We start from the raw sequence: 17,211 nt of genomic DNA, 5'->3' as shown, positions 1-17,211 counted from the left end.
GAACTTGAATGTACGAATTCTTTTTTTGGAAAAGCCGTTGACAGATTTCAGATACATACTTTAGATCTGTACTCTTATATCCTTGGTAATGGTTGTCCAAGCCTTCTGACCAAACACAGTTCACAGTTTCACCAGACTTCAACGAATTGTTATTGGACAACCATTCCTGAACACTGGAAGGCGTCCATGTTTTAGAGGCAACTTGTGACTGGTGGCTCTTGTTAAGGTCAGAATCACAACCACACATATGACTGTCTACATCTTTTGTCAACTCAGACACATTTCTGTTCCCACTGTTATATGATGCTGCAGGACACTTTAGTTCTTTGCCTTGGAGAGACCCGTTCCCCAAAACACAGCCACTGTTGAGAGTTAACACTCTGGGGATAGCGGACTCCAATAAATGCCCAACGTCTTCTTCATCAATGGGGAGAGAACAGAGTAGAGATGGAAAATGCTGCACTTCAAAATAATGGAATCCATCTCCTAAGAGAGGTTTGAAAAATGTGAGGAACCCATCAAATGTAAGAAACTGAATCATTTTGGGGATTCTCTCCACATGCTTACCTAAAGAAAGCAAAGTCGGGTTTTGTAGAATTAGAAGCCTTTCCCCCAAATTCTAGTCATTTTTAAGGTTCACAAAAAAAAAGTAAACTATGCATTTGTGAATGATGACAAGTCAAAACAACTAAACAGCACAGCATTAACTAGTCATTTCATAACTGCCAGTAAACTAGAAAATTAGTGTGGAGTCGCTTTAGTAATTATATGCAATCGGAAGTGAGAACTTTAATGTGATTAGCTTTGTACATACGTACTACAGATTTACCAAACGGTAACTTGTTAAGTACATAGTCTACAGACTTGTACAGTTGTTACTCGTGATTGTTCTGTACTTGAGAAAATCCAGGCAGCTGTTCATCTCAAACAAATGATATGCTAAAAGAGCCACAAATGAACAATGCATATTCTCAAATCAAAATTTACAACCTTCCCTACAGTTCTTCAATATATGTACCTGTAAGTTTCCCAACCAAATCCTATAAATGCTTCACTTAATGCAAACTGTAAAGTTTATAATTACAATACATCTCACAAAAAAAACATCAACCATTAATTGGAACTTGACAACCAGGTGTTATATTCAGAAAGTATTTGATAATATGTCACATGAGAGGTTAGGCATCAAATTAAAAGAAGTGGCAGTTCAGATGGGTGCAGAATTGGCAGGGCACAGGAAGCAGAGGGTGATGGTGCAAGGAACCTCATCAGAATTAGCCAATATTAAGAGTGGTGACCAGCAGGGGGCAGTGCAGAGGTGGCTGCTATTTTTAATATATGTAAATGACTTAGATAGGAATATAAGGAACAAGCTGGATAAGTCTGCAGATGATAGATACCAAGATAGGTGGACTGGCAGATAATTTGGAATCTGTTATATCATCACAGAAGGACTTGGATAGCAGGCAGGCTTGGGCAGATTTGTGGACGATGAAGTTTAATGTCAGTAAATGTCAAGAATTACACATAGGAAGTAAAAATGTGAGGTTTGAATACACAATAGGGGTCTGAAAATCGAGAGTCCACCTTATGAGAAGAATTTAGTAGTCATAGTGGACTCTAAGCTATCGACCTCCAGTTAGTGTTGAGAAACCATTAAGAAGGTTAACAGACTGTCAGGTTATATAGCGCCTTGATGTGTGGAGTACAAGTCACAGGAGGCTTTATAACACACTGGTGAGGCCTCATCTGGAGTCCTTGGTGGAGTTTGCATCTCCACAAAGACATAAAAGCACTAGAAAATGTCCAGAGAAGATCAACTAGGCGGTTTCGAAGGGGTACAGGGGATGAGTTATGAGCAAAGATTAAAAGAGCTGAGCCTTTACAGTTTAAGCAAAAGAAGATTAAGAGGAGACCTGATTGAAGTGTTTAAAATCATGAAGGGAATTAGTACAGTGGATCGAGACGGTGACTTTAAAATGAGTTCATCAAGAACACGGGGACACAGTTGGAAACTTGTTGAGAGTAAATTTTGTACAAACATTAGGAAGTTTTTTCTTTACACAAAGAACGATAGACACTTGGAATAAGCGACCAAGTAGTGTGGTAGACAGGAAGACGTTAAGGACTTTCAAAACTCGACTTGATGTTTTTATGCAAGAAATAAGTGGAGAGGACTGGCGAGCTTTGTTGGACTGAATGGCCTGTTCTCGTCGAGAGTGCTCTGATGTTCTAATATCAGCATAGTGTGGGATATGTGGTGACCTTCCAGATTTTAGGAGTTGTGCTGGTGACACCACTAGTGTTTTGATGTGGTGATTAGAGTTATGATAAAAAATGAAAGTCTCAAAATGCACTGCTGGTGCTCTGACACATTACTTTTCTTTTCAAAATACAAATATGTAAGTAACAAACTTTCAATTAAAAGTAGAATTTCTTTGCCTTACCTCCCTCTCTTGTTGACCCGCTGGAGCTATAGCGAAGCATAGGCATATTGATGCTGTTCCCATTTGAAAATCTCAGTGGAATTAAACAATTTGCAGAACTGTCAAAAAAAAATCAACATTAATCGGTTTATAAAACACACACACACACGCGCACAGCTACAAATTAATAAGTTAAGAACTCAAATCCTCTCACCACTCAGTTCCTAGGAAAGGCATCTGTTTTAAGTCTCACATTTATCTTGAAGAGGGTTTGAAAACAGATGCACATTTAATAATTCCACAGATGTTACAAACTAACCCCAAGACCTGAATTTAACCGTGAAGCCCCAATAATTTGTCTGATAAATTGCAAACCAGCCTTTGTGTCAGATCAGCCTGCATATGAGAAGACACCAAGGGTCTGCCACCCACTACAGCATTGATTCCTGCCTGTCACCTGATGCTACACAAAGCCTGTGTAATCTCTTGCTCTGGGACACTTTATGCAAGGATTCAAACCTTAACATTTTATAAATCTCAAACAAGATGTTGTCCTAACTACACTATTTTAAAAATACTATGGAAAAAAAGACGTCTACAAAAGTCATAGCAGGAACAGCATAATTAATGAATGCTTAGGAATGTGGGACACGAATGGCATTAGAATGGGATATCGGAGATCAAGTGTGCATTTCTGCAGGGATCACAAAATAAGTCAATGTCAAGATGTTCAAGTCTTCGGATTACAAGAAACTAGAAAACTGAGAAATCAAACATGCTGAACGCAAACCAAGTTCAGTATGCTTGTGCTGGAGCACATATACAGTAATTACATGCATGCTGTCTGGAGTTGTGTCATTTTATTAAATACCCTTACAAAGCCGGGCCTAGAGGTAGGAGGATAAATGTGTGCCCCTGTGTATATAGTTTTTTATTACTAATAAGTATTAAATAAAAATAAAAAAATAAATGATTTTGAGAACAAAATACATTTATTAATTATTAAATTTAAAAAAAAAAAAATCACAGAATGCAGTAATAATACAATAGTAATAGGAACATAAAATTCCACATATTAAAAATAAAATCACGCCAACATTAACAAAAGAAAAAAAAAAGTATTACACATGTCAATTTATTTCTATAGCACATTTAAAACAACATAGGAATGTTGTGGCCAATGAGATGAAGTAAAATATTACACATTTTTCAGTAATTTAATTTAATAAAAGTGACAAAATATCAATAATACTTTAGACACAACAAAATTTCATGAAATTACAATTAATAAATGATTAAATAAATGCCCAATATACATTTTTTTGAAGTTTTACTTTTCTTGCTTTTAGTGAAGGAAATTCATCAATTATTTTAGCAAAATTAATTTGTTTTGTCAATTCCTTTTCGTCTGATAAAATTGCCATACATGATCATTTTTCCTCAGCAAGTGACGATGTTAAATATATTTTGATATTTTTTCCTTTACTAAAAGCGTCTTTCACCAGAACCTACAGACACAGGTAGTGTTAGGAATATTCTCAATGCAACTTCTAAATTTGGATAGGAGTGAACTAAACTATATTCACGAATTGTTTTTAAAAGATCTAAACTTGTAGTTGCTTTAAGGTGTGGAATTAACGTCATTGCCTGATTTTTGAAACCGATTATTGTCTTCTTAGACAGTCAAGGCCTGGGGGCTGTCAAGAGGCAGGGCCTGTTAAAGCCCATTGCGGCACTTCTTGTGTGATTTTGGGCTATACACAAATAAATTGTATTATATTGTATTGTATTGTAATAAGAATTCTACAGAATTTATATTGTTTGGATATTTAAGAGATAAATCACAAGCTGCTTTTTATACATTTTTGTATCCATCGACTTTAACTTTTCATCTGTTAAAAATTCTAAATCAGACGAAATCCCATATAGTTTTTCATATCAGTTTGTGATATTAAAATATCTATTACTCTTTACATCATACGAGGAAACGAGTGTATCAAGCGAGAGGGTCCCATGCAAATCATCAGTTTGCTTAAGGTATTTGCCAAACATTGCAACATACATTTGGCTTTTTTCTTTCTTTCTTTTTTTTTTTTTTTTTTAATTTTGCAATGTATTCATTTTCATTTTTCATCAATATAGCGCCCTTTCCCATTGTTCACCCGAGGCAAGTGCTTCGTTTGCCTCACCCTTGTCCCAGCCCTGTACCCTTAGTATTGTTTATTGCCCTTTACTTAAGCATGTTGCATCTGCTGTGCTGTCATATCGTGTCCTGCACCACTTTTTTAGCACAAGTGGAAACATTACTGTACAGCAGGATATAATGACAATAAACTGAACTGCACTTAGACTTGCTTTTTAGGTAAATGCATCTCAGCCACAAACAAATGCAGAAGAGCACCACAGGGTTTAGGAAATCATGTGAAACACTTGAAGCTGTGCCACATTGTCTGGTAACCCAACTGAGTACGCAATAACTATTAAGAAAATCACACAGCTGTACATTATAAATAAATAAATAAGCCCATCAGTCAGTCAGTATGTATCTTAACACATTGCTTTAACGATCACAAACAAAATCATTACGGCCGAGACAATGGGGGTGAAGTGTAGCTTGTCATGCACTGCTGAACTTCATAATTCAAACACTGGAAGTTTCAATATGAATTAATGTATTAGAATTATTAAACCCAGAAAACTATCCAATTTCAAATTGGTTACCCAAAAGTTTCTTTCTGATTTGGGAGCTCAGGTCCATGGAGACATTGATAGTTGGATTCATTGCAGTGCGGCCATTTCAAGTGGAAAAGAAGTTTAATAAAGGTGGATTTTTCAGAAGAGGCTCAAGCACTAGTCTTTTACTTAATATTACAATTTTCTCAAGACACAATGACAAGAATATGGCAGAATGCAAACTACAGTTGGTAACAGAGAAATCTGGTAGAGAATACCTGAAGGATTTTTATACTGCAGTGAAGGGCAGTCGAGATGCCTCAAGTAATGGCCCGCTCTTTGAATGGTGACCATGGGTCCCAAGCCTTAACCAGCACACCCCCACTGCCCACGCTAAGTACACTTTGGAAGAGCGGGCCTGCTGGCACTCTGTCTAGTGCCCAGTGTCTTGAACGCTTTCGGACAACAAGTGTCAAAGGAGCGGCTTCACGTGCCTCGTGCACACTGCACGTTTAATTCACTGGACACGAAAGGCACTCTTTACACTTCACATCCTACTAATACTGAAGGGATTTCAACGTTTATACTTTAGACTGGAAGACAGTCTTGATCGTAATATTTAACGGGCTTTTGCACACACCTCCACAGCGTACAAATAACACGTTAAAAGTGATGGTGCAGTTACCCCCCACTTCACTCTTCTAACGTTCACCCTTACCGCGTCTCGCCCGTGCCGATGCCAGGTCTTCGCTTCCTGGCGGAACCGCTTGCCGCTTCTCTCTGTCTTGGTGTGGCGCTGGCGGTAGCAGCCTCGGCCCTGCAGCTGTCGTCGAATGCGAGACACTGAGCAGCTTCTCGTCTCCGGGCCATGCTGGCGTCTTGTCCGATATTACGGAAAAGCAAGCACTCCGAGCCACAATCACCATAGGAGCTCTGGTGACAAACTGACACCCTTTACGTCGGCACGGCACCTATAAGAGAACTCGAAAGAAGGCGCGAGAAAAAGAGCGGGAGCGAGAGGCGCGCTGGGCGGGACTAAGTGTGACGCGGGGTCGTGTGCACAATCGGAGCCGTGCTGACGTGCTTCACGTTTTACCGACACACTTTACTGTTTCTCGCTGTCAAGTCGTGCGTTTCCGGCTTTGTATTATTCACAATTTAAAATGTCAAACTAAACGGCTTCCCTCACCCCACCGAGTAAAGCGTACCGATAAAAGCATCGGCGCTCAAAGCAAAATCGCTTGCTGAATTTCGACTCAACGTTGATGATATGGAGGAATATTTCGGACAAAATTAAATAAATAAATAAATAAATAAATAAATGCGCAAATAAATACAAGTACTGTGAAATGTGAGCATAAATAAATAAATGTGTCATGAAATGAGTGCCTGAATAAATAAATATGTCATGAAATATGTTTTGTTGCGTTTTTATTTATTTAATTTTGTCCGTAACATTCCTCCAAACCGTCATGAAATACGACTTGAAATAAAACTGTCACTTTCACTCGTCAAAGTTGAGAGGGCGGGCTCTAACACGCCCTCTAGTTACTGATTGGTGAATCGATAGCACAAGAATTAATTAGAAAAATGCTTACTACTGCCGATGAAATGGATTCTGCCGATGATATTATGTATTTCAGAGAGAGAATTGAAGATTAATCGGAAGAAATTGCAATGTTGTTACAATGTTTGCCACTGATCAGAGTTGGAAAGTTGTTTGAAAAAGTAGCTGCGAATACGCACCTGACTTTATACTCGTAAAACAAGAGTCAAATACTCAGTTCAAAATATTAGTTGGCGCCGCTTTGGGGATTCCATGTCAAGGTACCTAAACTAATACAGCCGTATATCAAACTGGCTCATTCGCCTTGTGATCGTCTTCTCCGATACGCCATATTGATCAGTAATCTGTCCTACTTTTAAACCGCATAACAGAAGGTGTTTTATTGACTCAGCTGGAGTGTCAAAGGATGGACGGCCACAGCAGGGAACTGCCTCACCTGAACTGCAGTGTAGTCGAGTCCCTTCCACCAGTTCTTCGATATTTTCAAAAACAGTTTCGTCTATATCGGAGTCTAAAAGGGCCGCCAACATTGTAATTTCTTCCAATAAATCTACAATTCTCTCTCTGAAATACGTAATATCTTCGGCAGAATCCATTTCATCGGCAGTAGTAAGCGTTTTTCTAATTATTTCTTGTGACATCGATTCACCAATCAGTAACTAGAGGGCGTGTTAGAGCCCGCCCTCTCAACTTTGACGAGTGAAAGTGAGTTTTATTTCAAGTCGTATTTCATGACGGTTTGGAGGAATGTTACGGACAAAGTGAAATAAATAAAAACGCAACAAAAACATATTTCATGACATATTTATTTATTCAGGCACTCATTTCATGACATATTATTTACGCTCACATTTCACAGTACTTGTATTTATTTGCGCATTTATTTTTTTATTTTGTCCGAAATATTCCTCAATATTATGATGAGTTGTTCTCGTTCGTTTGGACGACTAAACAATTGCATCAAAGCGAGCAGTAAAGACGTCAGATGGCAACACATTCCTGCTGTTCTGTACGGACGGAGAGGGTTTGTTGCATGGATGCGCCGCCGCCTCCCCAGTTCAGGGTAAGTGTAAAAACTGTACGTTCAGGATGAGCGAGGGAACGGAGTCTGCTATTGTCCGGCGTCCCTGCTTTCTTGGCTCTTGAATGACCTCGGTAGCTGAGCAGAAGAGGCCTCGATATGTAGAAAGGCGCACTCAAGTTTGAATAGGAATCATTTTCTGCCTAAATAAAAACGCAATCTGCCATTTGCAATTTAAACTTTAAAAGAGTGCGCCCAAGAGTGCTGCAAAAATGAAAATGAATCAACCCCATCTGCAAGTTCGTTCTGTACCCGAACCGCAGTGAAGGTGCAACCATGAAAAGTAAAACGCAAATAAGCCCTGGCGCCACCTGCTGCTCATTGAATTTTCACGTTCAAGTTCTCGACATGCAAACTGCGCGACATACCATAATTCTCAGATTGCGAGGGTCGCTGGGCGAGGCTTTGTCCTTCGTCGCTGTGGTGTCCCTTTGATCGATAGAACACTCGTCACTTCGACTTGGTTAAATTCACGTGATTTTGGTCTCTTCACAGCGAAATCCGAAGACCACGCATAATTGTAGTTATGAAGTAATTAATGTGCAGTTTAATGACAGTATTTACCATGACAGAAATGACTCTTTTATAGAAACAAACTTCAAATAGAAAAGGAGCTCCGAGTGTCTCCATATCTCGGATATCAAACCAGACCTGGACAGGCTATTTAAAGCAGTCACATATCAGTCATTAGATCTCTGCCTTAGAAATGTTTGATTTTAATTTGAGTTATAATGCATTCATTATGATTATAGCTTGCAAATTTAAATTTGAAAAACAATTTTGATGTCTTGTTCATTTTTTCGACGCCCCCCTTGTAAAATGTTAAAAAACCAAAAAAGGCTGAAGTAAATTATCTACCACCTTATCCTCAAGGTGAGACAAGTGGAAGTTTGGAGAAGGAAAGAGTGAACCTCTTGTATGAAGTGATGAAGAGGGAGAATTGTGTTGTGGTTGCAGAGAAAATGGCCAAAACCTTCTCTCTTCGCAGGAAGGAAATAATTTATCAGGCCCCTGCAATTGAAGACATCATTGACCGCTGGCCTGCTTTATTTGATGCAACACAGCAGGTGAGATTGTACACTCGTATTTAAAACGTATTTAAAAGTCAACCTTTGCTTGGCAGGCTTTAGACAGTTCATTACAAAGTGTTTCCAGTCCTGCTGAGTTGAGTGGCTCTCCACATAGAAGCAGATCACCGGTCCTTGCTGTGGCAATGCCATTTGAGTGACCCAGCAACTGGTACTGAATATTTGGGATGGATGCCTCCCTAGTTCAAGGTCGAATGATCTGAGTGAGCGCTGGGCACTGAAGAGCAGTCAACACATTGAAGCTAAAGCCCAGCAGCGTAGTGCATTACTGGTGAACGGTCATGTTGGAATATCACCAGGCTGCGTTTTGTTGTGGCTCTTGAACTATCAAGATGTTGTTTAGCTAATGGCCTGCTAACTTGAATTATGTGACAACTTGTTTGTGTAAAAACAGATAAATGAAGAATTCACAAGAATAACCACTGTGAGTCTCGAATCGACATTTATGGCCAAACTCCAAATTATTGGATGTAGTCTCATCGAGGGGAGGAACTTCAGGACTGAGGAGAAGGCACATCAAGAATGAACTTCTAGAGGTGTGAACACTAATCAGACTTGTCTTTGAAATTCAGCCTGCTGACTTGTCACCCTTTTGGATTAGTCATATTGGAATTTAATTTTATTCTTTTTTCTCTTTTTACTCAATAAGAACAATGCAATTGAAGTACGGTGAGAGGTGGCCATTTGTTGCCTGGTTGTCTACCTTGGAGAAAAGGAGCAGGACCTCTTCAAGGAGTTTAATGTAAGTCATTTATCACAGTGGAGTCTACATTTTAATACACCAGGAAAAAACCTGCTGTAGACGACTGTAATTGTTACTGAAAACCTGTTTTACTTGTAAAGTGGTTATTTAAAAAAAAATGTGTTGTTTTCATAACTTTTACTGTGATGAGCCTAAAGTAAGAGATGACATTTTAAAAAAAAGGAAATTGTTCTCTGCAGACCTCAACCAAAGAATTGAACGTTGAAAGTAAGTTCTACTGTGGCAACATTTGACATCACAAATAGATTAAACCTTCTCACTTTCCTAAAGAATGACACATTATAATGCTAGAGATAACTTAACACAGTATATGCAAGAAGACTTCATTAAATAATAGAAATAAGCACGACAGCATTTTGTTAAATCCTGGCAATCGATCTGACCATTGTTCCATTTGTAACTGAGAAAAAAAAAAATTCTGAATGTATTGACTTAATGCTTAGTCCGGACACAGTCAGGTTTCTGATTGGGCTGCCAAACGACGTCTCTTCTTGTTGGTGGACTAATTACTACCTGACCAACTTTGCCAGTATGAAGATTCTAGTAAGCTTTACTGCTCTTGTAATACTTCAGATTGGCATTTTTGACCCCAACAAACAAAAAAAGCAAGTTAAGTTTGTCTCCATAGCTATTGTGTGATGGCAATGCTACCCACTGCTCATGTAAGTAGATGTGTGTGGCTGTGTGTTGGGATGGTTAAATAACGTCAACAGTAATAACACAATTCTGGTTTACTAAACCTCTTCATATACGTTTGCTTTTGTTCTGTCAGGATATTGAAGAGTTTGAAGCAAACCTTGACAGGCAAGTATTGAACATCGCCATCATCAAAGACCAGGATCCGAACACTGGAACCATCGTGATCGAGGGAGACGAAATCCTGGATGGAATTGATGTCCTAAGGTGCTGTGCTTTGTTCGTGGGTTTATTAATATGTGCTCTGAATCGGAGCTCTCAAGGGTCTCCAATGTACACACAAAGTATTTCAGAAACTGTTCCTTGTACTTGATGGACTAAAAACAAGTGGAAAAAGTAATGAATTTCAAGAACAGCAATTTCTAACAACACTTTTCTTTCAAACCACTGTAGTCTGGCTATTTGTTAGTCAAAGTTTTTGAAAGATGTTGAAAAATGTAAAAATGCAACGTTATATTTCCAATAAAGTAAATTTTGCAACACTTCCATTCTTTGTGGCTGTATTTTTAATAATTTAATAAATAATTAAACTTGAGGAAGCTGAAAATAATAGTGTGAAAACACTAATTGCACCAACTTCATTTTTTACATCATCACAACTTTAAAATATTTTACTAATTAAGTACGTAGAACTTAAAAGAGTCTTTAAAAATGTAACATAAATTAGTTGGGACAACTTAATTTTTTATGTGCAGTGAATTTAAAAAGTTCTGTGTACTCTATAATTTTTTACGCTGATGGCGCTTAAAAGCAATTTAAGATCTGAAGGAAAACCCTTTTCCAGTTACTCAATGTTGTCGGTTGGTTCAACGTAATTTTAACCAGAAGTTGTAGTAACTTAAAAAGCCTGATGCCGAGCGTTGCGTTCATTTTTTTTTTTGTTGGCTCAAAACACTAGTTTTTAGAGTGTAGTTTGAAAAGTCCGTGCGACTGTGCACAGTTGCCGTTTTTATGGGCGCTGTTTCTATTGCTGATTCAATGCCAGCTCAGTCTTTTGGTGACTCATCCCTGGTTGATGTGACTTCTCCTGTGCCATTGCAGAGCCCTCGCTTCAAATGCCATTTCGAACTCCCCGCAACAGCGCACGAAGTCGTCGACACAGCTGGGTGGTCTTCTCTCCCGCTTCAGTCATGGAGTCGATGTTGAGGGCACATCGGCAGGGTTTGGCAGCAGACGGTGCAGCCGGGATTTTGCGTGTTGCACTGGCAGGTGGCACAACCGGGTTGTTAAGTGCGGTGCTGTTGTTCAGTGCAGGTCCGTAGCAGTAGGCAAGCAGGCGAATGTCCTGGTGTGGCGATGCCGATGTGCCTGTCACTTTGCTGTTTTCGTTTACTGAACTGGCGCTGCAAGTCGCCTTACTGGTCTGGAGGTCAGTTTTGAGGCTCTGCTTTCGCCGCCGCTTCACAACGCCGCTATGGTCTGTCTGTCTGTCTGTCTGCCTTGTCCTTTGCTTGCGTATTTTTACTACCGGCCTTGTTTCCCACGGCTCACTTGGGGTCTGGATCCGCTACACTTCTCTCCAGCTACATGAGCCTGAGGTTTCGCCGATGTCCGCGCGCCTGGAAAAAAAGGACCTTAGCAGATGGAGAAGCAGTGGCGGAGCTGCCCATGCAGGTGTCCGTCTCTCAGCGGTCTCCATCCCGTTACAGATCTGAGCCTCGCGGCTCTCCGGCACCTCCGCCCAAGAGTACAAAAATATAAAGCGCCCACTTCACTGTAATAAACGTGAACTATGATGTAATCAAGGCTCATTTCTGTCAAGGTAAATAATTAAATTGGATTTAATTACTGCAAAACTGCAATCATGCGTGGTCTTCGGATTTTGTGAGATGGTTGCGCGTGACGCTCGCAGTTCGAGGGTGAAAAGATCAAAATCACAGCTGAAGTGAGAAATACTCTAACGATCAAAGTGGATCTGCAGATACGAAGGTCAAACAAAAGTGGAAACTCGCCAAGCCCCGCCCATTGGCCTTCGATATTTGCATATTGAGTCCTGGAAAATGAAAATGCAATGAGCAGCAGGTGGCGCTCGGGCTTATTTGCGTTTTACTTTTCATTTTTGAACCTTCACTGCAGTTCGGGCCGAGAATGAAATTGCAAATGGAGTTGTTTTATTTTCATTTTAATTCATGCAGCATTTTTTTCCTGAGACTTTGAAAATGAAATTGCATTTTCATTTTATAATTTTCATTTTAATTTCTAATTAATACTTCTGTGGTCACTGAAAGTCGGGAACAACAGAAGGCGGACACCAATCAAAAGTAAAAAGCAATTTCTTTATTCTTGGTGAGCAGAGAGGCTGCCTTCACCTGCCAGCTCAATTGGACGTTTCACTGACTGGTCAGATCAGATGACCTGTCCAAAGAAGGGAGTTAGCTCAGTTTTATACCAGTTTGTTACTAAACAGAAAGAGGAAGTATGGCAGTTCGATTTGAGGTCACGCAGGGTTTGCAAGTAGCTTAAGACGACACATTAAATCGTTACGTGCAGAAGTACACAGTAGTCTTTATGGCTAGTTTTGTAAGACAGTTACAGAGACAGCACTTTGCAAAACACGTACTTCCCTATTCTTCGGCACCATCAAGGTTACAACACTTCAACGGCTATGTGGCAGTTACAATTTAAGAATCTTATTACAGCTTACATTACACAGATAATAATTGGTTATACAATATCAAAAGTTACCTTGAAAACTTAGTTTAGTGTATTTGTCTTACAGCTTAGTGTCCATCCATCCAGTATCCCACCCGCTATATCCCATCTACAGGGTCACAGGGGTCTGCTGGAGCCAATCCCAGCCAACACAGGGCACAAGGCAGGAACCAATCCTGGGCGGGATGCCAGGCCACCGCAGTACAGCTTAGTGTCTGTATTAGATTACATTTGTTCAGTTAGCTTAATACACCCTTCTTTATTAATACATAAGTGACATGTTTCTTATGCAGTAGTTCTATTAGCACCGTACTTTATTATTTGGAAAGACTGAAGCACCTTAATTCAAAATATTTCTTTGTCACTTCCCATTATTTCTGGACTATTTGACGGTTGTTTCAATGAGACAAAAGCAAACATACAATGCTGAGTAACGCCAACCACTTAATTGTTGCCAGGTTTCAAAAAAAAAAAAAAAAAGATACCCGATGACAGCTTAAAAATGGTTTCTCAGATATTAAGAGGTGACCTGATTGAAGTGTTTAAAATGATGACGGGAATTAGTCCGGTGGAGCGAGACTTGTAGTTTAACGTGAGGTCATCAAGAACACGGGGACACAGTTGGACACTTGTGAAGGGTGAATGTCACACAAACATTAGGAAGTTTTTCTTTACACAAAAAACGAGAGACACTTGGAATAAGCAACCAGTTAGTGTGGTGGACAGTAAGACGTTAGGGACTCTCAAAACTCGACTTGATGTTTTCTTGTAAGAAATGAGTGGACAGGACTGGCGAGCTTTGTGGGGCTGAGTGGCCTGTCGTCGTCCAGAGTGTTCTGAAGTTCTAATCTCCGAGTGATAGACTGAGTATTAGGATGTCCCATCACACAAAGGGGATGGAGGGTTTACAACGTAAAGAACATATACAAGTGTGAATAGCAGGGAAAGGGGTCAGAGATACAGTAGATATGTTAAAATTCATTGAAAGGGGCCGGTTGAAAAATAGTCCGAAATACTGCATTGATTTTTTGAAAAAGTAGCCCAAAAACACAAGCCACGAAAGCCCATTTTTTTCACTTCTTCCCCTCGCCTCACTAGTTGCTCCTCCCAGCTTTTTTAAGTCCATCCATTAACTTTCCTAATCCTCTCTCTAACCTGAACTACTGCTTACAGTAAGTCCCGCTGGCTGGACTCTCACAGCTTCATGTATGCCAGGCTTGGATGGACTCTTGTAACCTGACAGCAGTTCCACCGAGGGGTCAACTCGCAGCCCACCTCACAATCTCAAATAGTCCGGCAGACCACACGACAAAACCTTCAGGTCATTTGCTTGAGAAGGTTTGAGGAGAGCCAGTGCTGGGATCACAGTGCCAATAGTGGGCTGGTGAGCTGCAGGGTGCTAAAGGGCCAGCGATGCCACTCTTGTGCTGTTTTTATGACCGGTGTCACACACGTGCACATGGGGCGCAGGTAAAGGACTTGAGTGAATGAGGACAATTCCAAGCCGGACCGGGATGTGGCAGAGTGCACTGACTCGTTTTCTCGCTTTTCCGCAGACCGTTCACAGGAAATTGCGCTTGGCCTTGATGCCATCATTTCTGGTACTGACCCCTTTGACATCACTTCCAGGTCTGATCCTGTGGATGAAGACCCTTCTGGTTCCAACCTCTTTGAATTCACCTGATGGCTGAGGTCTCTAGGGCTCTAAACAAATCCAAATCATATTATGGGATATCATCTACTGTTGAAATGTTGGTTTTTTATACTGTATTGAGGATTACTTTTGTTCTGTGTATTGTAATTCTTGAGAAAGCTACTCCTGCTTTTATCTTCTCTCGCCTCGATTATTGCAACTCGCTGTATTCTGGGATTAACAAATCTCTGATCCGCAGGTTACAGTTGGTCCAAAACGCTGCCACTCGCTTTCTGGTTTGGCAAGAAAGTCTGACTCTGTTTCTGCTATTTTAGCTTCTCTACGCTGGCTGCCTGTCAGTTTTCACATTAATTTTAAAATCTTGCTGCTAGTTTTGAAATCTGCCTATTGATCTGAATTGAGTGTTTTGTGCTCAGATCTTCTGGTCAGTTGTCTCTCGTTGTCCCTCGTAGCGAGTGTCACACTGAGGGGACAGCTGCTGCCCCTCGCCTGTGGAGCTCTTCACCTCGTCACATAAAGGAGTCGTCGACAATCCAAGACGAGATTAAAGACTCACTTCTGTTCACTTGCATTGAGTGGCCTTTAGTAAAACTCTTTGTGATCATAGAACAGTATTTCTATTCATTATCTATCTTATTTTATGTTCATATATTTTATTACTATTTATGTTTTATTGTTTTTGCTTTTTCTTTTCTTCTCTTATTGTAAAGCACTTTGGCCGCAGCATTACTGTGTTGTTTTAAATGTGCTATAGAAATAAATTGACATTGACCCCCTTTTTCTTTTTGACACCCACTGCTCGCCCAGCCTGCCAGGAAAGGGCTCTCTGTCTGAATTGCCTTTCCATTTTTTCCCTACGAGGGTCTTTACGTTGTCTTCTTAGAGAGTCGAGGCTGGGGGGGCTGTCAAGAGACAGGCAGGGTCTGTTAAAGCCCTTTGCGGCTCTTCTCGTGATTTTGTATTGTACTGTACTTCCTATACTGGCCTTTAAAAGCTGCCACCTTTCCCCTGTGCCCTCAGTTCTGTTTGTGCCCTCAGTGCTATCACTTTATTCAGTTTTGCAGCCAGGGACTAATATACAGGTGGCTGCCCCAAACCTTGCTGTGGCTCTTTGTTGAGTTTGTGACACCAGCTTTCGGTCTTCATTGAACGTGGAAGTCCATTTGTCTTTGCTGCCATGGGTGGCATGGAACTGCTTCTCCTCACTCTGTGCTGCCTTCAGTCCTTTGGGTCCGCCATCTTAGCCAGTCCAGCCGAAGGAAGGAGAGCTTCACTGTACCAAGGGGACTAATTTAATGTCTAGCTGGCAGGATGTTCGCCTTCTACTACAGGACATACAGTCGACTGTTCACTTTCATGATAACAGGTCTGCCTGAGATGATAAGGATCACAGGGAGGGTCCCGAGTGTGTCACATGCATCACGTATGTGGATTGCTTGCCACTTGAAACTGTGTTGTGAAAATGCCGTCTCTTATATTTTTGCAATTGCAGTATTCAGACTGGCAGACAGACTGGTGCAGTATAAGAAGGGCATTTGGCATTTAAGTATATCCCGTATATAACTGTGTGCATTATGGGTAACCTCTATAAAAGCAGCGTGGACATGCAGTAGTAAGCATGTATTGTATATGTCAGGTGGTGGGAAACGTTCTCTTTCAGAGGCTACAACAATTGGTAATCTTCAGTTTTACATTTTTTGTAAGTAAGTGATGAGACTTGCACCACTGATGAATTACTAAAAAGATGTATGAGTGCCAATTCAAATTATCGCACGCCAGGAAACTGCAAATACCCGGCGCTTTTGTTTGTTAGCAACAAAGCCTTGCAAACGTGACATTAAAAGACCTGAGCCATTCCAACACCCGGCGCAGCGGGCAGGTTCAGTATAAGCTGACACAAAAAGACAGACGGCTCCCAGATGGCAGGCATTTACTGTACTTTGATTTGCTAAGCAGGTGCCCTGCCAGGTCGCCCTGATCGAGTAAACCTTCGTCTGCTGTGGGGGGCTCTTCTCAACAAGTGGCACTCGAGTGCTTTCTGGTGATGCGTTTCACACGGATGTCTGCGTCCTTGCAGCCCATCACACTCGAATGATGAAGCATGCCACCAATCACCCAGATCTTTGAATAAGTGAAGCACAAGCCCGTCAGCACTTGGCCTTCATTTCCAGTCTACTTTTCTAACTTTTGAATTCCAGCCGTTGAACGTCTTTACAGATATCGCTGCCTACGGTAACCTGTTTGTATTCGTTCACTCATCATAATTGGCTCTCCAAGTCCTTATGATGCTGGTATTCTGGTTTGTGGACGAGGACAGCTGATGTTTTGGGGGCACACATGAAGAACGCGTAGAGCACCAGCCGTCCCTCAGGGGTGTGGGCAGCCAAGGAGGTTTAGAGGGTCAGCTGGAAAGTAAACGTGATGGCCACTGGCGGTTTGTCCAAACCATCACTGCGTGACCTCGTCACCAGTCAGACCATTAGATCATGCACTTTGGGACAGGTCACCCCCTGAAGCTAAGCACGCCCGGGCCTGGCCAGTACATCTATTAAAAGCTTGGGTTGCTGCTGGAAGAGTTGTTGGTGAGGCCAAGGCGGTCTTGTGTGTCTTT

The 17,211-nt window shown here is 40.9% G+C and overlaps 1 long non-coding RNA gene across 2 annotated transcripts in view; it reads left to right on the top strand.

Annotated features, from left to right (window-relative positions):
• The window catches only part of LOC120532266, a 31,919-nt gene extending 19,924 nt beyond the window's left edge, over positions 1-11,995 (top strand). The window contains exons 2-5 of one of the 2 annotated variants that reach the window (XR_005634267.1): positions 8,736-8,814; positions 9,230-9,371; positions 9,485-9,577; positions 10,371-11,995. This is a non-coding gene — a long non-coding RNA (uncharacterized LOC120532266). Of the gene's footprint in view, positions 1-8,620; positions 8,815-9,229; positions 9,372-9,484; positions 9,578-10,370 lie in introns of both variants that reach the window. The other variant, XR_005634266.1, reaches the window with a different exon arrangement.
• Positions 11,996-17,211: the final 5,216 nt, after the last annotated feature.

Source organism: Polypterus senegalus, chromosome 7 (assembly GCF_016835505.1).
Source record: "Polypterus senegalus isolate Bchr_013 chromosome 7, ASM1683550v1, whole genome shotgun sequence".
Classification (NCBI taxonomy): domain Eukaryota; kingdom Metazoa; phylum Chordata; class Cladistia; order Polypteriformes; family Polypteridae; genus Polypterus; species Polypterus senegalus.
Note: the sequence above shows the minus strand (reverse complement) of the source record. Positions and strands in the feature narration are given on the sequence as shown.